The sequence below is a fragment of the Ranitomeya variabilis genome, chromosome 3 (assembly GCF_051348905.1).
Source record: "Ranitomeya variabilis isolate aRanVar5 chromosome 3, aRanVar5.hap1, whole genome shotgun sequence".
NCBI classification, from domain to species: domain Eukaryota; kingdom Metazoa; phylum Chordata; class Amphibia; order Anura; family Dendrobatidae; genus Ranitomeya; species Ranitomeya variabilis.
Window position 1 is genome coordinate 239589398 of NC_135234.1, and position 23940 is coordinate 239613337.

Sequence of the window (23940 nt, forward strand, 5' to 3'; positions counted from 1 at the left end):
CCATGATTTCCCCAAAGAACTGTCCGACCCGTTTCTGAGTACCCCACGGCCCTGGTGGGCATCACAGACCCGTCTCCACTCCCATAGGCGTGGAGCACATATTCTTCACCTTAATGAGCAATACCACGTGACTGTTGACCACAGGAAGAGCTGCCAGCAGGCGCTGTCACTGCCGGCAGGCGCTGGCGGCCAGAACGAAATGCAGTGCCAGCACCCAGGGCACGCAGGTAGATGAGTATGATTTTTTTTATTTGTTTTTTTTTTTCAATAGGAAAGATGCACACAAGGATAGGGGATAAGGAGGTGTGCATACAGGGACGGAACTGGGAGGCATGCATACAGGGACAGAACTGGGAGGCATGCATACAGGGATGGAATGGGGGAAGCATGCATACAGGGGCAGGGATGAGGAGGCATTCATACCAGTACAGGGAAGGGGAAGCATGCATACAATGACAAGGACAGGGGAGGCATGCAGACAGGGATAGGGATGGGGAGGCATTCATACTAGGACAGGGAAGGTGGAGCCATGCATAGCAGGACAGGGATGAGGGGACAATGCATACCCGGCTTATACTCGAGTCATTAAGCTTACCCAGTTTCCGTGGCACAAGTAGGTGCCTCAGCTTATACTCGGGTCGACTTATACTCGAGTATATACGGTAAGTAGTGCAGTGTTTTTCCTTCTACAAATATAATACTTCTCATTAAATAAAAGAGCTGAATCTTGGTCTCATACATTTAAAAAATGTTGTTCTAATAGCCTTCTTGCTTGTCCAGGTGATCTATAGAAAACTGCAGATAGGCAGCAATGCTAGAGCAGTTGCTTTCTCCTTGCAACGCCATTATTGTTTAGTGTCCTCAGGATGGTGGACTCAAGAATTTGAACATTTGATAATGTGAGAGAGACCTTTAGTTGCTTAGTAATAATCTTTGCTTCCTTTTTTACCTCACTGACTATTGCCTTTCTCTTGGAGTGATCTTTGTTGTATGATAACTCATGGGGAGGGTAAAAATGGTCTTGAATTTTCTTCACCTTTAAACAATCTGCCTGACTAAAATTTGGTGAATAAACACAAATAATTCCTAGCAATTAGAAACATTGCCACAAGAAACCAGAAGAGATTCCAGCTGAAATCAATAATAAACTTTAACCCCCTCACGACATGTCCTGTACTAGTATGGCGCATGTCGTGTCTCCTCCTTTAATGTGGGCTTCGGCAGTGAGCCCACATCAAAGTCGCGACATGTCAGCTGTTTTGCACAGCTGACATGTGTGCATTTAGCTACCACTTCCGGCCGCGTGGCCGGAAATACACGCATCGCAGACCCCCGTCACATGATCGGGGGTCAGCGATGCATCGGCATAGTAACCAGAGATCTCCTTGAGACCTCTATGGTAACTGATGCCGGGCTTGCTGTGAGTGCCACCCTGTTGTCAGCACTCACAGCAAGCCTGCAATTCAGCTACATAGAAGCGATCTGATGTAGCAGAGCCGATCGAGTTGTGCCAGCTTCTAGCCTCCCATGGAGGCTATTGAAGCATGGCAAAACTTAAAAAAAATGTTTTAAAAAACATGAAAAAAAGGGGGGGGGGGGGTGGCTTGCTTATGGCCGGGTAGGAAGCAGAGAGGCAGAGCTCCAGCGTGATTTCAGCAACAAACCTGACACAGAGGCATAAAATAACAACAAGGTTCCTGGAATGAGATGTAAGACGAAATCTTCGTCAGCTACAGCACCCCTGAACAGAGGAAAAGGTGAAATTACCTGCTTTTTTGAACACTCCGCGCTCCATCAGACCGGAGACATGCTGTCCAAGATGGCGCCGGGGCGTTCCTCGTGCACAACTGGAGAATGCGGCGGAGACCCGAGGCTGCAAGATGCCGACAGGTACCAGACAGGAGAAGGGAGCGGGAACAAGATGGAGCAGCACCGCTCCAAAAGAATCCCCACCTCACGTGTAATATCGGGTTCAACTGCCTGGACATGGTGAGAACTCCTTATCACCATCATCCTCCCCCCACAGCACGTCCTCCAGACACGGGCAAACTTCACAGGTGCAAATGACAGACAAGGAATGGGACTGGAAAGTGCATATCAAAGCCATTCCAACCAAGCAGGAGATGGATGCTCTATTACATAAACTGGAAGCCTCTCATAAGGAGGACATGTTTACTCTCAAAAGGGAAATACAGCATGTGGGACAGTGTATTGTGGACATGGAGGGTATACAGGAACAGCATTACCAACAGCTATACTGTCACCAACAAGTGCTACAAGATCACTCCATCCAAATCAATGATATCCTCACTCACTTGGATGAAATCGAAAATAGACACAGGCATAATAATTTACATATTCGTGGTGAACCTCCACAACTGGAAAAATGGGCACAAAAATTTTTCAGTGACATATTGCAAAATACAAAACAGGGCAATATTGAAATTGACCGCATACATAGAGCTCTGGGGCCTAAACCCAAGGACTTGAAGCCTCTGTTGAGCTCGTTTAAAGACAGAGATATTCAATATCGCTGGGGATATCCCTTTCAACTGATTGCCAGAAAAGGTGGAAAGACAGCAATTTTTCATCATATGAGTGATCTTCCAAAGTTTCTTGGAACATTTGAAATACCTATGATGAAACTCCCAGACTGGCCGACGTCGAAATCCCCAAAACCCCTGCCCCCCAGAGAACAATGGCAACCAGCCTCTCCAAGATCAAGGTAGATGGGAGGCAATCGATCCCCGGTTGTTCCTAGAAGGGATGTCGGCTTCAACCCACTCAAGACACTTATATATCATTTGGAGAATGATTCTCTTGGAAGCGGTTTTTCCACTGTGCAGTTAGAGACGATGGAAATAGTCTTAACTATTTAGTTTTATTTCGGTTTGATCTATGTTCTCAATAGTATCTCTTCTTACGTTTAGTGTTAATATACCAGTAAGACATGGAAATATTATAGCACAATTCACCAGAAGTTTCTGGAAAGGAACTGATTTAATGCATATATATATTTTTTTCTTATATACTGGGTAAATATGTCATTATATGTCTCTCTATGCAGATAACCCGAAGGGTCTCATATATATATATATATATATATATATATATATATATATATATATATATATATATATATATATATATATATATGCTGGGATACGGGGAGTTCGCCTCTTGCATGTGCAACCTCGTTACCTCACCTAGGGTTTGCAGTGTACCGTAATTGCTGTTTTAGACAATTGTCTATACTAGAAACCTTCTGGGGTTATTACTCTAACGAGAACCCCTTATTTTCACTATGCTTTTCCTTTCTATATCTTCCCTTTATCTTCTCTAATTCTTCTGACGACCTTTGTGGCTGTCAGGGTTAACATTCTGCACATATAATGCAAGGGGTCTTAATAAACCTGAGAAACGGAGAAAAGTATATATTGCTTTCATAAGAAACAAATAAATGTAGTTATGTTTCAGGAGACTCACTTTTTAGCCACCGATATACCTAAGTGTGTCTCTAAATTCTAACCAGTCTGGTATCACTGTCCTCATCCTTCTCATAAGGTTTGTGGGGTTTTGGTCGCATTCCACAAGACATTTTGTAGCGCCCCCACTGCCGCAGGGCCGAGGGGTACCCGGTACCGGGCCTCTGAGTCTCTGCTTCTGGGGTTGTCACGGCGGCTAGGCCCCGGTCCGTGACCCTGCCGTGGGGCGCACAGTGAATGATAGGTGTGGATGTTGGTGGTGCAGTTGTGGGGTGCAGGTCGCGGTAAATAACGAGGACACCAGGTTGCAGTCTCTTTACCTCTTTACTGGAGATCTCTGAGTCCTCAGTCCAGAATATGGTTCACCAGGCTGCGCAAGTCCGGCCGGTCCAATGGCACCTCCAGAGTTCACTTCACAGGTGGAAATCGGTGCCTTCCTTCTTAGCGCTATGTGTTGTAGTCCTTCCCTGCTATGCTTACGGAAAGTACCCCACAACTGTTGTGTCTGTTTCTCGTGTTCCCTCACAACTCGATTAACTGATCTTCTGCTAATCTTCCGTCCCTTCCTGATGTTACAGTTAGAACGGCACCCGTTTGTCGGGTAGGCCTGGAGTTCTTCCGGGACCCTAGAGACGCCCCTCTCCCGCAATTGCCTCCCAAGACTTCATAGGTGATTTAGGTGAGACAGCCCGCCTGAGACTGACTGTCCTGCCGCTGTTTAGAGTATTGCTTGAAGCTATCTAATGAAATACTCCCTCGGCGTTCCGGCCACCGGTAATGTGCCTCAGTAGGGTGTTGCTCCGGTCTTACAGCATGACCCCTACTGGTATTCTCCTATTGCTTGATCTCGTTTCTCACTCAGCACAATCTATCTCGCTTCTAGTCCTTTCTTGGGTCCCGCCGCTTCCCGGAGCTGGCGCGGACCCGTTACGTTCTTTTTCAATGCCAAGCCTCTGTCAGGATCCCACCCCTGACAGAGACCCTACTGTCTCTTCCTCCACAACACCCTCTGCCACCAGGTGTTGCTTCGTTCAATCCAGTCAGCTTTCTCTCCTAACTTCCTGCCTGACCCCCAGTTTACCCACTATGGTGGGGAGTGGCCTAATGAATAGAACCCTTAGCTCCCCCCAGAGGCCCAGCTGTGAAATCTATTGGTGTCTGTGATACCTGATCAGATGAACTCCTTCAGTGCCATCGGACGCACCGTAGCTCCCCATAGTGGCGGAGCCACAGTACTGCAACGACCAGGACTCTGGGGCGCTGCACTCCCCCCTGGTTAAACACAGTACTCCGGGACTGGGAAGAAAACAACAATACAAGTTAGCAAAAAGACATACAGTTTCGTTGAGTGTAATAACAATAAGTATACTTGAACAGGCTTCCCTTTATGGGAGGTGAGAACACTTAAACGTTACAAACATGGTTAACATTATAAATTACAGGCTATAAATAACTCCTGTTACCCAACCGGGTATTCTACTAAGTGCAAAATTGTTGAACAATAAGTTAACATTGCCTTTAAGGACTCACACTCTAAGCCCACTAAAGACCTTCCTATAATCACATTATAAGGCACTTTAACTTTCTCATTCTCCTTCTTTAAATCTGCAGGACCGCCTGTCCTATCGGCACCAGACCTACTGCCTCTCCTTTCTGTTACAGGACCGCCCCGTTCAGCCAGGGCCTACTGCCTTTTCAACTACTATACACAGTATAGAACATAACATTACTTTCAGTTTAAGAGCACTGAGTCATCTCTACATGACTCCTATGAGGACTCAGGGTTTACCTTCTATCCTAACTTTCTATCAGCATTATCAAAACATTTTCTATCGCACATTAAGCCTTCTCATTATCTTTCTTTCTATCATGCATGCTGGACACCACGTCTATCCCTACGGGTCCACTGCATCCTTCTTCTATCTTTCACCTTTTTCTTCTCAAATAACATCATTAACATTTCTTCACAATTAACCAATTGAACACATATAACTTCCTCGTGCAAACATTATCATCACTTTTCTCTTCATCAACATTATTGCTACGTGTCTTAAGCAATATTACTATCAAAATGCGGCAAATGAACATCCCCTTTAAGAGGGGATCAAGTCTTTCTGAGGTAGTTCGTCTTCTCAGACTACCAGTCCATGCTCAGCAAAGGTTCCGGTGCGGTATCTTCGCAAAGAGTCTTTAAATAAAACCAGTAGGGAGCGCCTTTAATAAGGTGCAAACTATTTACAAGAAGTTTGTATCATGCATTGTTCATGATTCAGCAGTTTTTATAACATTGTGGAACAAAAAAAACCAAAAATGAAAGTGAAAGCAAAAATAAAAAGCAATAGGGATCCCGGGTAAACAAAGGGATCCCTTTAAGAGTTAACCCAGGACGGGTTTTAGCAGCAAAACAGCAAGGAAATAAACAGTTAACTATTTACAGTTTCAGGTTTCCGAGGCTTAGTTGGACGGCTTCCAGGGCTGCACCTGGCACTTAACCCTTCCTGGCCTGGGAAAAGTGAGGTCCAGGGCTACACCCGGTGCTGGACACACGCCGTTAATCCGTCTTTCATGTACGGTTAAATCATGCGCAGCGATGGAGGTCTGCGCAGCTTGAGTATGGGCATTTGCTGCAGCAAAGGTAGCGGCTGCTGCAAGATCAGTCACTGGAACGGAGTCAACAGTTGTGGCACCAGCAGTCGCTGGAGTGGTGTCGGTCGTCAGGGCAGGGTCGTCCTTCATACCTGCTTCAGATGCGGTCCCTCCGGTGCCGATCTGCTCCGTCTCCGCTGGGGTCTGGAACGCTGGTTGCGGGACCTTGTGCTGCGGCGTTGTCATCTCTGCTCGCAGCATACCCCTTCCCGGCAGGGCCTTGCTTTCCAGCTTCGGAGCGCTGGGACTTCTTTCCTGCTCCGGACCAGATGAGGCCGCCGACAGATGTCCGGTGAGGCTCCTGATGATGGCCTTCTTCCACCCGGCCTCGGTGCTCAGCTGCGTCCGCCGGGGTCGGTCGCCGAGCTCGTCCACTCCGGCCTGCAGGAATTCAGCATCAGCGGTGGAGGCCTGGTTGCGGTGCCCCCCCGGGTGGCTGGGGGAGTCCTCTGCTCCGACCCCACGCTCCGGCTCCGGGCGGCTCGCCATGGCGTCCTCCATGTCGCTCACTTCTTCTTCCTGGTCCTTTTCCCGTTCTCTCCTTCGTGGGCGGTTTCGCTTTCTCTGTCTCCGCCCACCATTGAGGATCAGGAGGCGGATTTCGGCTGCTGACGGACACGTCCTCAAGGGGCTGACATATTTAGACTGGGCGACCATTGTCTTTCGCGCTCTTCAGCTTGTTCACGCCCACTTCCACGCCCTTCTTCTTCTCCTGCGCTCTCCTTAGCGCTGTAATGGCGGCGGTTTTGGCGGGAACTTCTGGCGGCAAGTGGCAATACACAGTCTTCTAATAAAGTACAGTCCAAGCACAGTAAATCACAGTTCCAAGGCACACATGACCTGATTCTTCAGGCTTAAGTAGATCCTGTTCGTGACGCCAAGTTTGTAGCGCCCCCACTGCCGCAGGGCCGAGGGGTACCCGGTACCGGGCCTCTGAGTCTCTGCTTCTGGGGTTGTCACGGCGGCTAGGCCCCGGTCCGTGACCCTGCCGTGGGGCGCACAGTGAATGATAGGTGTGGATGTTGGTGGTGCAGTTGTGGGGTGCAGGTCGCGGTAAATAACGAGGACACCAGGTTGCAGTCTCTTTACCTCTTTACTGGAGATCTCTGAGTCCTCAGTCCAGAATATGGTTCACCAGGCTGCGCAAGTCCGGCCGGTCCAATGGCACCTCCAGAGTTCACTTCACAGGTGGAAATCGGTGCCTTCCTTCTTAGCGCTATGTGTTGTAGTCCTTCCCTGCTATGCTTACGGAAAGTACCCCACAACTGTTGTGTCTGTTTCTCGTGTTCCCTCACAACTCGATTAACTGATCTTCTGCTAATCTTCCGTCCCTTCCTGATGTTACAGTTAGAACGGCACCCGTTTGTCGGGTAGGCCTGGAGTTCTTCCGGGACCCTAGAGACGCCCCTCTCCCGCAATTGCCTCCCAAGACTTCATAGGTGATTTAGGTGAGACAGCCCGCCTGAGACTGTTACAACCGCCACTCTCCTGCGGCGCGGTTCTCACCTCTCCAGCGTTGCGCCTGTTACAACCGCCACTCTCCTGCGTTCTCATTCCACCTCTGCTGCGTCCCGGTTTGCACGCTCCTCTGCCTTCCCGGCACTTCCGGTCTCCAGGTCCTCGGCTGGTGTCCTGTCTCAATGCAGGCGCTCTAGCTTCCCTCCTGGACGCAGGTACAGCCTCTCGGCCACCGCCCCCTGAGGTCATGGGGTCTCTCTCATCCTATCCTGTTCTTGCTCCTGCTACAAAAGGCTGCTTCACCTGTTCCTCTGTGCCTGATTGTCATTAGCTTTTGCTTGTGCGTCTGGCCCCTTCCGCTACTGTGCTGTGTACCTACTCCGTTTGGTTCCTTGTCTAGTCTCACCATTGCCCACCTTTCCCTTCCAGTACCCGCTCCTTCCTTCCCTTGTCTTTGTTCCTTTGTTTCTTTCCATCAGTCTCCCTGCTCCGGTTTCCAGCCTTTCAAAACACCTTCAGCCTTGTTCTCCTCCAGCCTCTTCCGTCTTCCTTCCTGGAGCCGTCCCTCTTGGTACTCCACCGTGGGTAAGAGACCTCTGGGCTTGCTCCTAAACGATCCCTGTATAGGGGTTGGTTTCCTATCTAGGTCCGCTCGCCCAGGGGTAGTTCCCCCACGGTCCAGAGGGTCCACTCTTGTTTCGTTCCTGCTCGCAATAGACTGACTGTCCTGCCGCTGTTTAGAGTATTGCTTGAAGCTATCTAATGAAATACTCCCTCGGCGTTCCGGCCACCGGTAATGTGCCTCAGTAGGGTGTTGCTCCGGTCTTACAGCATGACCCCTACTGGTATTCTCCTATTGCTTGATCTCGTTTCTCACTCAGCACAATCTATCTCGCTTCTAGTCCTTTCTTGGGTCCCGCCGCTTCCCGGAGCTGGCGCGGACCCGTTACGTTCTTTTTCAATGCCAAGCCTCTGTCAGGATCCCACCCCTGACAGAGACCCTACTGTCTCTTCCTCCACAACACCCTCTGCCACCAGGTGTTGCTTCGTTCAATCCAGTCAGCTTTCTCTCCTAACTTCCTGCCTGACCCCCAGTTTACCCACTATGGTGGGGAGTGGCCTAATGAATAGAACCCTTAGCTCCCCCCAGAGGCCCAGCTGTGAAATCTATTGGTGTCTGTGATACCTGATCAGATGAACTCCTTCAGTGCCATCGGACGCACCGTAGCTCCCCATAGTGGCGGAGCCACAGTACTGCAACGACCAGGACTCTGGGGCGCTGCACTCCCCCCTGGTTAAACACAGTACTCCGGGACTGGGAAGAAAACAACAATACAAGTTAGCAAAAAGACATACAGTTTCGTTGAGTGTAATAACAATAAGTATACTTGAACAGGCTTCCCTTTATGGGAGGTGAGAACACTTAAACGTTACAAACATGGTTAACATTATAAATTACAGGCTATAAATAACTCCTGTTACCCAACCGGGTATTCTACTAAGTGCAAAATTGTTGAACAATAAGTTAACATTGCCTTTAAGGACTCACACTCTAAGCCCACTAAAGACCTTCCTATAATCACATTATAAGGCACTTTAACTTTCTCATTCTCCTTCTTTAAATCTGCAGGACCGCCTGTCCTATCGGCACCAGACCTACTGCCTCTCCTTTCTGTTACAGGACCGCCCCGTTCAGCCAGGGCCTACTGCCTTTTCAACTACTATACACAGTATAGAACATAACATTACTTTCAGTTTAAGAGCACTGAGTCATCTCTACATGACTCCTATGAGGACTCAGGGTTTACCTTCTATCCTAACTTTCTATCAGCATTATCAAAACATTTTCTATCGCACATTAAGCCTTCTCATTATCTTTCTTTCTATCATGCATGCTGGACACCACGTCTATCCCTACGGGTCCACTGCATCCTTCTTCTATCTTTCACCTTTTTCTTCTCAAATAACATCATTAACATTTCTTCACAATTAACCAATTGAACACATATAACTTCCTCGTGCAAACATTATCATCACTTTTCTCTTCATCAACATTATTGCTACGTGTCTTAAGCAATATTACTATCAAAATGCGGCAAATGAACATCCCCTTTAAGAGGGGATCAAGTCTTTCTGAGGTAGTTCGTCTTCTCAGACTACCAGTCCATGCTCAGCAAAGGTTCCGGTGCGGTATCTTCGCAAAGAGTCTTTAAATAAAACCAGTAGGGAGCGCCTTTAATAAGGTGCAAACTATTTACAAGAAGTTTGTATCATGCATTGTTCATGATTCAGCAGTTTTTATAACATTGTGGAACAAAAAAAACCAAAAATGAAAGTGAAAGCAAAAATAAAAAGCAATAGGGATCCCGGGTAAACAAAGGGATCCCTTTAAGAGTTAACCCAGGACGGGTTTTAGCAGCAAAACAGCAAGGAAATAAACAGTTAACTATTTACAGTTTCAGGTTTCCGAGGCTTAGTTGGACGGCTTCCAGGGCTGCACCTGGCACTTAACCCTTCCTGGCCTGGGAAAAGTGAGGTCCAGGGCTACACCCGGTGCTGGACACACGCCGTTAATCCGTCTTTCATGTACGGTTAAATCATGCGCAGCGATGGAGGTCTGCGCAGCTTGAGTATGGGCATTTGCTGCAGCAAAGGTAGCGGCTGCTGCAAGATCAGTCACTGGAACGGAGTCAACAGTTGTGGCACCAGCAGTCGCTGGAGTGGTGTCGGTCGTCAGGGCAGGGTCGTCCTTCATACCTGCTTCAGATGCGGTCCCTCCGGTGCCGATCTGCTCCGTCTCCGCTGGGGTCTGGAACGCTGGTTGCGGGACCTTGTGCTGCGGCGTTGTCATCTCTGCTCGCAGCATACCCCTTCCCGGCAGGGCCTTGCTTTCCAGCTTCGGAGCGCTGGGACTTCTTTCCTGCTCCGGACCAGATGAGGCCGCCGACAGATGTCCGGTGAGGCTCCTGATGATGGCCTTCTTCCACCCGGCCTCGGTGCTCAGCTGCGTCCGCCGGGGTCGGTCGCCGAGCTCGTCCACTCCGGCCTGCAGGAATTCAGCATCAGCGGTGGAGGCCTGGTTGCGGTGCCCCCCCGGGTGGCTGGGGGAGTCCTCTGCTCCGACCCCACGCTCCGGCTCCGGGCGGCTCGCCATGGCGTCCTCCATGTCGCTCACTTCTTCTTCCTGGTCCTTTTCCCGTTCTCTCCTTCGTGGGTGGTTTCGCTTTCTCTGTCTCCGCCCACCATTGAGGATCAGGAGGCGGATTTCGGCTGCTGACGGACACGTCCTCAAGGGGCCGACATATTTAGACTGGGCGACCATTGTCTTTCGCGCTCTTCAGCTTGTTCACGCCCACTTCCACGCCCTTCTTCTTCTCCTGCGCTCTCCTTAGCGCTGTAATGGCGGCGGTTTTGGCGGGAACTTCTGGCGGCAAGTGGCAATACACAGTCTTCTAATAAAGTACAGTCCAAGCACAGTAAATCACAGTTCCAAGGCACACATGACCTGATTCTTCAGGCTTAAGTAGATCCTGTTCGTGACGCCAAGTTTGTAGCGCCCCCACTGCCGCAGGGCCGAGGGGTACCCGGTACCGGGCCTCTGAGTCTCTGCTTCTGGGGTTGTCACGGCGGCTAGGCCCCGGTCCGTGACCCTGCCGTGGGGCGCACAGTGAATGATAGGTGTGGATGTTGGTGGTGCAGTTGTGGGGTGCAGGTCGCGGTAAATAACGAGGACACCAGGTTGCAGTCTCTTTACCTCTTTACTGGAGATCTCTGAGTCCTCAGTCCAGAATATGGTTCACCAGGCTGCGCAAGTCCGGCCGGTCCAATGGCACCTCCAGAGTTCACTTCACAGGTGGAAATCGGTGCCTTCCTTCTTAGCGCTATGTGTTGTAGTCCTTCCCTGCTATGCTTACGGAAAGTACCCCACAACTGTTGTGTCTGTTTCTCGTGTTCCCTCACAACTCGATTAACTGATCTTCTGCTAATCTTCCGTCCCTTCCTGATGTTACAGTTAGAACGGCACCCGTTTGTCGGGTAGGCCTGGAGTTCTTCCGGGACCCTAGAGACACCCCTCTCCCGCAATTGCCTCCCAAGACTTCATAGGTGATTTAGGTGAGACAGCCCGCCTGAGACTGACTGTCCTGCCGCTGTTTAGAGTATTGCTTGAAGCTATCTAATGAAATACTCCCTCAGCGTTCCGGCCACCGGTAATGCGCCTCAGTAGGGTGTTGCTCCGGTCTTACAGCATGACCCCTACTGGTATTCTCCTATTGCTTGATCTCGTTTCTCACTCAGCACAATCTATCTCGCTTCTAGTCCTTTCTTGGGTCCCGCCGCTTCCCGGAGCTGGCGCGGACCCGTTACGTTCTTTTTCAATGCCAAGCCTCTGTCAGGATCCCACCCCTGACAGAGACCCTACTGTCTCTTCCTCCACAACACCCTCTGCCACCAGGTGTTGCTTCGTTCAATCCAGTCAGCTTTCTCTCCTAACTTCCTGCCTGACCCCCAGTTTACCCACTATGGTGGGGAGTGGCCTAATGAATAGAACCCTTAGCTCCCCCCGGAGGCCCAGCTGTGAAATCTATTGGTGTCTGTGATACCTGATCAGATGTACTCCTTCAGTGCCATCGGACGCACCGTAGCTCCCCATAGTGGCGGAGCCACAGTACTGCAACGACCAGGACTCTGGGGCGCTGCAATTTCAATCTAAGGTAACTGACACAAAGATAGACCCAGAAGGAAGATTTATTTTCCTTAAGCTTACTTTCTTGAACTCTATATATACATTTGCTAATATATATTTTCCGAACCAGGGTCAAGTGAGTTTTGGTTCTGGGGTCCTGCGACTGCTGACTGAATTTGCAGATAGCTCTAACATTTTGGGAGGAGATTTCAACCTCGCTCTGGACCCTTCATTGGATTCGTCTTCGGGTAGGTCCTCTGTCTCACTTCCGGCACTGCGTAAATTAAAAAGGATCTGCTGGCTCTTGGCCTGGTGGACGTGGCGGGTGCTTCATCCGGGGATCAGGGACTATAGCTATCATTCATTGGCACATAACGGCTATTCTAGGTTGGATCATATATTCATCTTACACGCTCTGCTAGACAATAACCCAGGCTGCTCTATAGATACCATCCTATGGTCAGATCATGCCCCGGTATATGGAAAGCTGGAGATATATGAAGAGAGAAGGGATGGGGGATACAAATGGAGACTGAATGACAATCTTCTAAAAGATGAATCGTGTATGGCGGACATTAAGAGGGCGGTTAATAATGTCTCAATAGACCATTTTAATGACCCCACACCGGAACCCATTAAAATGGGAAGCCCTAAAATGTATATTGAGGGGAATTTTCATAGCTCATGGTTCTACACTCAAGAAAGAGAGGGCCCAAACCAAAAAGTATACTCTTGTTTTGCTGGGTACCAAAGAAGCAGCCAATAAGGCGGCCTCCAATGATATACTTAAAGCAGAAATCTCATCTCTAAGACAACAAGCTCTTTCTATTTTGGAACAAAAGACACTATGTATGAGAGATAAGATGTGTAAAAACTATTTTGAATTTGGGGATAAATGTGGACGCTTAGTGGCAAGATCGCTCCATCCTAGACTTGCTCAGACGCCAATTCTCAATATAAATTCTTCATCTGGGACTTTAGTTCACTCTACATCTGAAATTTTAGAGGAATTCAGAACATACTATGCTGGTTTATATAATTTACCCCTGCAGGGTAATATTTCTACCTTAGCCACAAAACAGAAAATAGTGGAGTATTTAGACAGTTATTCTCCTAGTGCTCTCAAGGAGGAGGTGGCTCACTCATTAGAACAAGACTTCTGTGATGTGGAGTTAAAAGAGGCTATCCAGAACTTAAAAGTAGGGAAAAGTCCGGGATCTGATGGGTTTACACCCAGGTTCTATAGAACATGTCAGGAATTATGCTCCCCGTTAATGTTGAAAGCTTTCAACACAATATCTCAGACCTGCCATTTCCCATTTCATTCCACACAGGCACATATTACAGTGACACAAAAAGAAGGTAAAGACCCCTCGTTATGTTCTAGTTTTCACCTGATATCTTTGATCAATGGCGATATTAAGCTATATTCCAAGATGATAGCTCTAAGATTAACCCCCCATATTCCAAACATAATTCATAGAGAACAAGTGGGCTTTGTACTGGGCAGAGAAGCAAGGGACAACACTATAAAAACCATGTCACTGATCTCGAGGTCCTAAATTAGGAAGATTCCGTTATGCCTACTCTCGGTAGATGCTGAGAAAGCATTTGACAGGGTGAACTGGAGTTTCATGGAGGCCGCATTAGAGGCAATTGGTATACAGCAAAGAATGAGACATTCGATTATGGCCCTATACTATGATCCTTCTGCTAGGGTAAGGATAAATGGGCTCCTCTCGACCCCGTTCCCCATAAGGAATGGGACTAGACAGGGCTGTCCATTGTCTCCATATTTATATATCTTAGTAATGGAATCATTGGTAAATGCACTTAGGCAGAATTCATCTATAAAGGGAATACAAGTGGGACATACAGAACATAAGTTAGCCTTATTCGCGGACGACCTTTTGATGTATATTACCTCTCCCAAAGTCAGTCTTCCATCTATATTGAAAGAATTTGACAAGTTCAGTAGGTTGAGCAACTTTAAGGTGAATCTCCAGAAATCAGAATTGCTTAATATCACTCTTACTGAATATGAAGTAGATCAGCTTAAGTCTGACTTTTCTTTCCAATGGAGTCAACATCATATTAAATATTTGGGCATTAGCATTCCTGCAGACACTCAGAAAATATTTGATCTCAATTTCCCCCCTCTTAAATGAACTTTGGAAAAGGAGATTGAAACTTGGCAAAATCTTCCACTTTCATGGATTGGAAGGATTAATGCCCTAAAAATGGATATTTTACCCAAAATATTATACTTTGTTCAGACTATTCAATGGGATATAGACAAACCTTTTTCTGATAGCCTACACAAAATAATGAGGAAATTTGTTTTGCACAATGGTGGCTCTCGCCTAAGTCACACCCAACTGGTCAGACACAAAGACAACGGGGGGACGGGCCTTCCAGACCTACGAGCATATCATGCGGCGAGTATTGGTAATTGCATATTAGATCTTTTTCATAATAGGCCATCCAAACTGTGGGTGGACATTGAACATGAATTGTCCCCGAGTCTTTACCGGGGGGTGTTCTGGCTACCATATGATATTGATTTGAAGAAGTTTGATATGTCTCCCACATTATACACTATAGTACTTGCTTGGAGGCGTTATGCAAAACGTTTCTCGTCGGCAATAATACCTCGACCGCTGACTACTTTAATAGATAATCCCCAGCTCCCTATGGTGCTACAAAGATCAACTGCTATCATACTTCCCGTCACTCAGGGAGTAATACCACAGATTAAAGATGTGATTGATCATAAGGGTATTAGATCCATGGGGGACATTTTGGGAGATAGGGGACAGGCTTCAGGATTTTGGCTACAATACTTTCAACTTCAGAGTTATATTAGGTCCCTGGTCCCGGGGTGGACGCCGCCACATGTGCCTACTTCTTTGGAGCGACTATGCTTTCTCCCACAGGGCCCGACATACGCTGTATCCCTGATTTATGGTTTGATAGTGTCGGGGGGATGGGAGATGGGCCACTCTAATGTACAATCCAGTGGCAAAATGAGTTAAATAAAGAAATTCCGGAGGCGATGTGGTCTAAATCATTTGCTCTCACACATGGGATGTCGGTTTCTTGCAGGATCCAGGAGCTAAACTGCAAAATTTTGACGCGTTGGTGCAGAACACCTGTTAAAGTACATAAGATGTACCCGATGGTTTCAGATATGTGCTGGAGGTGCAATACCACAATTGGATCAAAAATAGATTGGGTGGAGGCGATGAATGTTCTGCAGCACATGGAGGAGATTAGGGCATTTGATGATAAGATATGTACCAAGTGGTTTGCAATATGGTACCCATGGATCCACTTCAAAGAATCACAATATTTTCAGCCATGGTTTACGTAAGGTGTTTATTCTTGGATCCCTAAATAAATAGGGTTGTTGGGATATGTGATCTCCGATATCCACTTTCTTTCTCTCTTCTCTCTTTCTGTCTTCTACTTATGTCTTTTACTTCCTGCTTTGCTTTTATGTCTTCTTCATTGTATTTCTTAATGATATTAACCTTTTTCATCCACATCTAAGAATTATAAACATGTTACATGCTATAACATAACACAGTTGGTTCATCATATTAATGTTTGAAATGGCATTTGAAAGGGGGAAAGGATTTGATTGAATTTGTATTTGTCTATTTCGCTTAATATGCAATGTTTCAGATGTTACTAAAAATATCCAAATTGTTTAATAAAAATATTTTGAATGATAAAAAATATGAAAAAAATAAAAAAAATATAAAAGTTTAAATCACCCCCCTTTCGCCCCATCCAAAATAAAACAATAAAAAAATCAAACATACACATATTTCGTATTGCCGGGTTTAGAATAGCCCGATGTATCAATAAAAAAAAGCATTAACCTGATTGCTAAACAGCGTAGCAAGAAAAAAATTTGAAACGCTTGAATTACGTTTTTTTTGTTGCCGCGACATTGCATTAAAATGCAATAACGGGCGATCAAAAGAATGTATCTACACAAAAGTGGTGTCATTAAAAATGTCAGCTCGGCTTGCAAAAAATAAGCCCTCACCTGACCCGAGATCACGAAAAATGGAGACGCTACGGGTATCAGAAAATGGCACAATTATTTTTTTTTTAGCAAAGTTTTGAATTTTTTTTCACCACTTAGATAAAAAATAACCTAGACATGTTTGGTGTCTATGAACTCGTAATGACCTGGAGAATCACAATAGCAGGTCAGTTTTAGCATTTAGTGAACCTAGCAAAAAAGCCAAGCAAAAAACAAGTGTGGGATTGCACTTTTTTTGCAATTTCACCACACTTGGAATTTTTTTTCCTGTTTTCTAGTACAAGACATGGTAAAACCAATGGTGTCCTTCAAAAGTACAACTTGTTCCGTAAAAAATAAGCCCTCACATCACCATATTGATGGAAAAATAAAAAAGTTATGGCTCTGGGAAGGAGGGGAGCAAAAAACGAAAACGCAAAAATGAAAAAGGGCTGCGTCTTGAAGGGGTTAATAATGTAATAATTGACAAAAAAACACAAAGGACAAAGCAGGGTGGGAACAACCTCCAATATGGGGAGGTGCACATGGAAAAGCTGAGTTGCCCTAGGTACCTGGATAAAACCTGCTGTGAGAAAGGTACTTGCTTGGAATGAAATACCTGTGGGCTGGGTGAGCACTTTAAGATATTCAATCTAGCAAAAACTCCGGGAAGCAACCATTTAATATTATGAATAAAGTGTTTAGTGCCTATATAGTAAGGTAACTTTAACCAGTATAACCGCCTTTATGAATTCATAAAGATTGTTCACCCTAAAATATGAAAGATATAAAGACCCTTATTCATACCTCCCAACTTTTGAAGATGGGAAAGAGGGACAAAGTTAGCGTCGCGGCAAACTTTAGGCCACGCCTCTGACCACACCCATTCATAATTAGTCACACCCATATCCACGTCCCAACCACACCCATTTAGCACTGCTGATCACACTGTTTCATATACAATAATTATAAACAAAAAAATATGGCCACACAGTGCCCCATACTGTATAATGGCCACACATGATGCTCCATACTGTATGATGACCACACATGACGCTCCATACTGTATAATGAACACACATGATGCTCCATACTGTATAATGACCACACATGATGCTCCATACTGTATATTGGATGAACATGATGCTCCATACTGTATAATGAACACACATGATGCTCCATACTGTATAATGACCACACATGATGCTCCATACTGTATATTGGATGAACATGATGCTCCATACTGTATAATGACCGCACATGATGCTGCATACTGTATAATGGCCACACATGATGCTCCATACTGTATAATGTCTGCACATGATGCTCCATACTGTATAATGTCCGCACATGATGCTCCATACTGTATAATGGCCACACAGTGCTCCATACTGTATAATGGCCACACAGTGCTCCATACTGTATAATGACCACACATGATGCTCCATACTGTATCGGCTCATCCTTAAAGGGGTTGTCGGATCTTATGCTACATGTCTACAGTCACTATGTGTGAATCCTCATATCGTGCGCACTGTGCGCTGTGAAGATTCTCTGGTGCCGGCAACAGGTGGTCTTGTGACCACAAGCATGCAATATATATATTCCCAGCCACATTTCAACTAGACTGTTTTGGGCCTTGTTCAATACAGTTGCATTCGCCATGCAAGTCTAGTCGGCATGTGACTGCATGTATGCAAATCACAAACTTGCAGCCAGACACCCGCCAAATAACCACAGCTCTGCGAGCAATGTGAGATGCACGAGTCTGCAGTCACATAGAATGACACAGAGTGAATGCACCAATGACACACACACACACACATGCACAGCCCCACTGTATAATGACAGACACACGCACAGCCCCACTGCATAATTACACACACGCACAGCCCCACTGTATAATGACAGGCACACACGCACAGCCCCACTGTATAATGACAGGCACACACGCACAGCCCCACTGTATAATGACAGGCACAAACGCACAGCCCCACTGTATAATGACAGGCACAAACGCACAGCCCCACTGTATAATGACAGGCACACACGCACAGCCCCACTGTATAGTGACACACACACGCACAGCCCCACTGTATAATGACAGGCACACACGCACAGCCCCACTGTATAGTGACACACACACGCACAGCTCCACTGTATAATGACAGGCACAAACACACAGCCCCACTGTATAATGACAGGCACACACACACAGCCCCACTGTATAATGACAGGCACACACGCACAGCCCCATTGTATAATGACCGGCACACACGCACAGCCCCACTGTATAATGACAGGCACACACGCACAGCCCCTGTTACCGCTCCTGTCACTGCGTGCCGCCGCCGCTCCTCCTCCAGGTTCCAGCGCACCAGCTTCTCTTCCGGTGCAATGTCCCATCCTCCTGCCGCTGTGAGTCCCCGCCGCTCCTCTTCCAGGTCACAGTGCGCTCGTCCTCAGATCGTCTCTTCACTTCCGGTATCTTGCTCTGTTAGGGGCATCCGGTGTTTGCGCAGGCTCTCCTGAATCATCAAAGGACGCATGCGTTCCTCTGCTATTCCTTCTTCCCCGGAGCTCTCTAGTGACAGCCAATCCAGGTAAGACTTCACCTATAAGAGGCTGACCTTCCTGCTTTGCGATGCCTGATTGTCATATAGCCTCCGCTTGTGCATCTGGCCAGTTCGCTCTACCTGTGCTCTGTCTTTTGTGTACTGCGTAGTCTGAGCCTATTGTCCTTGTCCTGCCTGCTTCGCCCCTGTGTTTGTTGCTTTTTTTTCAGTTACCCCACCGTACTTATTTTGTTCTTCTTTATTTCTTTTTCCCTGCAGCCTTCACCTGTCTCGGCTCCCCAGCCTCTCCGGTCTGACGTCCGTCTTCCTAGTCCTGAGGTTCGGTCCTGTCTTCCCGATTTTCCTTTACTGTAGCGCGAACGTGTAGGGAAGAGAGTGGACCCTCTGGACCGCAGAAAAGACCTATCCCTGGGCGAGCTGACCTTATGGACCCGACCCCTATACAGGGACCGTCAGGGGCAAGCCCAGAGGAGCCAAAACCGCAGCAGCCGTACCAAGAGGGGCGGCTCTAGAAAGAGAGGAAACAAGAACAGAGGGGAAAATGCTGAAGGAGGGTGGAGAACAAAAAAGGAAAACCGGGAAGGCAGGACCGAACCTCAGGACCAGGAAGACGGACGTCAGACCGGAGATGCTAGGGAGCCGAGACAGGTGAAGGCTGCAGGGAAAAAGAAATAAAGAAGAACTAAATAAGTACGGCGGGGTAACGCACGCACAGCCCCGCTGAATAATGACACACACGCACAGCCCCGCTGTATAATGACATTCACACATGCACAGCTCCACTGTATAATACACACACAGCCACACTGTATAATGACAGGCACACGCTCAGCCCCACTGTATAATGACACATACACACAGCCCTACTGTATGACACACACACGCACAGCACCACTGTATAATGACACACACGCTCAGCCCCACTGTATAATGACACATACGCACAGCCCTACTGTATGACACACACACGCACAGCGCCACTGTAAAATGACACACACGTACAGCCCCACTGTATAATGACACACACACAACCCCACTGTATAATGACATACAGGCACACAGCTCACACACAGCTCACACACACGCAGCACACACACACAGCATCACAAAGCAGCTCACAACACATGCAGCTTTGACACAAATGCATCACACACACGCAGCCATCACACAAACAGCATCACACACACGCAGCTCTGACACAAATGCATTACACATGCAGCCATCACAGACACACGCAGCCATCACACACACGCAGCCATCACAGACACACACGCAGCCATCACACACACACACACGCAGCCATCACACACACACGCAGCCATCACACACACATGCAGCCATCACACAGACACGCAGCCATCACACAGACACGCAGCCATCACAGACACACACGCAGCCATCACAGACACACACGCAGCCATCACACACACACGCAGCCATCACACACACATGCAGCCATCACACAGACACGCAGCTATCACACAGACACGCAGCCATCACACAGACACGCAGCCATCACAGACACACACGCAGCCATCACAGACACATGCAGCCATCACACATACACGCAGCCATCACACAGACATGCAGCCATCACACAGACACGCAGCCATCACACAGACACACACGCAGCCATCACAGACACACACGCAGCCATCACAGACACACACGCAGCCATCACACACACACGCAGCCATCACACACACACGCAGCCATCACAGACACATGCAGCCATCACACATACACGCAGCCATCACACAGACATGCAGCCATCACACAGACACGCAGCCATCACACAGACACGCAGCCATCACACAGACACACACGCAGCCATCACAGACACACACGCAGCCATCACACACACACGCAGCCATCACACACACACGCAGCCATCACAGACACACGCAGCCATCACACATACACGCAGCCATCACACAGACATGCAGCCATCACACAGACACGCAGCCATCACACAGACACGCAGCCATCACACAGACACACACGCAGCCATCACAGACACACACAGCCATCACACACACACGCAGCCATCACACACACACGCAGCCATCACAGACACACGCAGCCATCACAGACACACGCAGCCATCACACACACACGCAGCCATCAGACACACGCAGCCATCACACACACACGCAGCCATCACATACACACCAGATACCTCATACACACACACACATGTAGCATCACACAGCTCACACACACACACATCACACAATCTCCTCTGTGGTGCAGGGGCGGCTGATGTCCATGTGCAGCCCTTCAGTTTCTCCTGCTCACAGCTCTGCACTGTCCCTGCACCTCCCCCGTCTCTCCTTCTCTGCCGGGATAGCAGATAAGAGCAGGAGAAGACGGAGCTCCGTGCACCAGGAGGTATGCTGAGTCGCTAACCTTTCATCTTGATTGCTGCTGGCTCTCTCTCTCAGAGTGGCAGCGCCGCACAGGGGGCGGGGTCGGTTGGGAGGTGAGACCCAGCTTTTATAAAAAAAAAAAAACAGCCACAAACCTTATTCAGGTGCCGCCCCCTGCTGCATTGTCCCCGCCCTAGGCACGTAGTGCGGGACAACTAATGTCCCGTCTGGGATCCCAGGGCTGACTGTCAAAATCAGGACAGTCCCGCAGGATCCGGGACGGTTGGGAGGTATGCCTTATCAGCAAGTGTAAGTTGGATGCTATGCAATGAACCTAGGTAAATGCCAGGTATCATGGTTACATATGTGACTTTAATTTCAGGCTTCAGCCTTTTTTTGTATTTGCTTTTCTATTTTTCGCTCCCCTTCTTCCCAGAGCCATAACTTTATTTATTTTTCCATCAATATGGCCATGTGAGGGCTTTTTTTTATGGGATGAGTTGTACTTTTGAAAGACACCATTGGTTTTAACATATTTAACATATCATGTACTCGAAAATGGGAATAAAATTCTAAGTGTGGTGAAATTGCAAAGAAATTGCAATTTCACAACAGTTTTTTTGAATTTTTCTTTTACCATGCTCACCAAATGCTAAAACTGACCTGTCATTACGATTCTCCAGGTCATTATGAGTACATAGATACCAAACATGTATAGCTTGTTTTTTATTTAAATGAAGAAAAAAAATCCAAAGTTTGGTAAAAAAAAAAGAAATTGCGTCATTTTTAGTGATGAGCTAGTGTACTCGTTGCTCGGGTTTTCCCGAGCATGCTCAGGTGACCTCCGAGTATTTGCTATTGCTCGGAGATATAGTTTTCATCGCCTCGGTTGCATGATTTACGGCTTCCAGATACGCTGAATATATGTGAGGAATGCCTGTTTGTTAGGGAATTCCCACATGTATTTAGCATATCTGGAAGCCGTAAATCATGCAACTGAGGTGATGAAAACTATATCTCCGAGCAATAACAAATACTCGGAGGCCACCCGAGCATGCTCGGGAAAACCCGAGCAACGAGTGCACTCGCTCATCACTAGTCATTTTCCCTGGGTGAGGGCTTATTTGCGTGTTGAGCTGACGTTTTTATTGATAATATATTGGTGTGGATATGATCTTTTGATCGCCCATCATTGCATTTTAATGCTATGTTGCAGCGACCTAAAAAACATAATTCTGGAGATTTTACTTTTTTTTCACTTTGCCATTTATGATCAGATTAATTCTTTATATAGCTTGATAGATCTGGCGATTCGGAAAGCAGCAATACCAAATATGTTTTTTTTTATTTTTTTATTTTGAATGGGCGAATGGGGGGTGATTTGAACTTTTACATTTTTTTATTTTTTTAATATTTAAAAAAAAATTTTTTATTCACTTGCTTTAATAGTTTCCATGGGAGACTAGAAGCTGCACTTGTCCGATCGCCTCTGCTACACACAGGTGATGATCAGATCGCAATCCGGCAATGACAACCACAGGGGTCTCCTGCAGACACCGGGTTGTCATGCCAACCCATCGGTGACTCGCGGTCATGTGACACATGCGCCAATGGGTGGGATTAGTGACGCGCTTCTGGCGCGATCACATTAAATGCCGCTGTCAGAGATTGACAGCGACATATAACGAGTTAACAGCTGCAGGTAGATCGCGATTCCTCCCGTGGCTGTTACGGACACATGTCAGCTGTTCAAAACAGCAGAGATGTGTTGGGAAAGATGTAGGCTCAGCGCTGGAGCCTACTCAAAGGGAGGGACACAACATGTGCAGTACATGTATGGCGCTTGTCGTCAAGGGGTTAAACCAAATGAAATAAATGTTAACAAAGCATTTCCAAATATTGCATCATCTTGAATGGTTTCAATAGCCAGGATACCCTGCAGCAAACAGATGGACAGTCACACCTCCCCAAGCCCTATGCCATTTTGCTTATGCTTCTTTTGGGGTTGTGTCTTAGTGTAGGGGTGCGGTGTATTATATAGTTATATATAGTTAATACTCAATGAGCAGCTGCTTTCTTCTCCGCCTCCTTCTATCATGTGGAAGGTTTACACTAATGGGTATCTTCGGCTCATTTCTTACCTCTCACGATGTATTAGACTATTTCCATTGGACTAAACACAGTATATAATACACCGCCCACTAAGACTGAGCCTGGGGGCACATGCTCGCTGAGCAATCCGCAAACAGCCGTTTAGGGCCATCCAGCCATCTGATGCTTTAGAGGCTGAGGGCCAGCACTGTACCTTTCAATGTGTACATCTGCAGGCCCAGCTGGCTGCATCACAGCATAGCAGACACTGTACGTCGCGCTACCCTTCTTCCTCCTGTAAGAGAAGAAATTCAGCCTGCGAGTGATATGAGAGGTCAGACACTGTTTGACAGCATGTCACTCCCTCTGCAGTTATCGACTCAATCACTGTTCGCATGCTCCCTGATGTTATAGGTGCGAGTTCACCCACATGCGCACAGTGTTGCGGCAGCTGCGGAGGAGGTGACTGTGCTGTGCTTTTGGGGCGCATGCGCCGCTATCATTGGCTCTGCAATATCAGGACATATTTAAACCAGAGAGGCTGGACATTCCATCTACCCCTTCGATAAAGCAGGTATGCGAAATGCACGTCAGG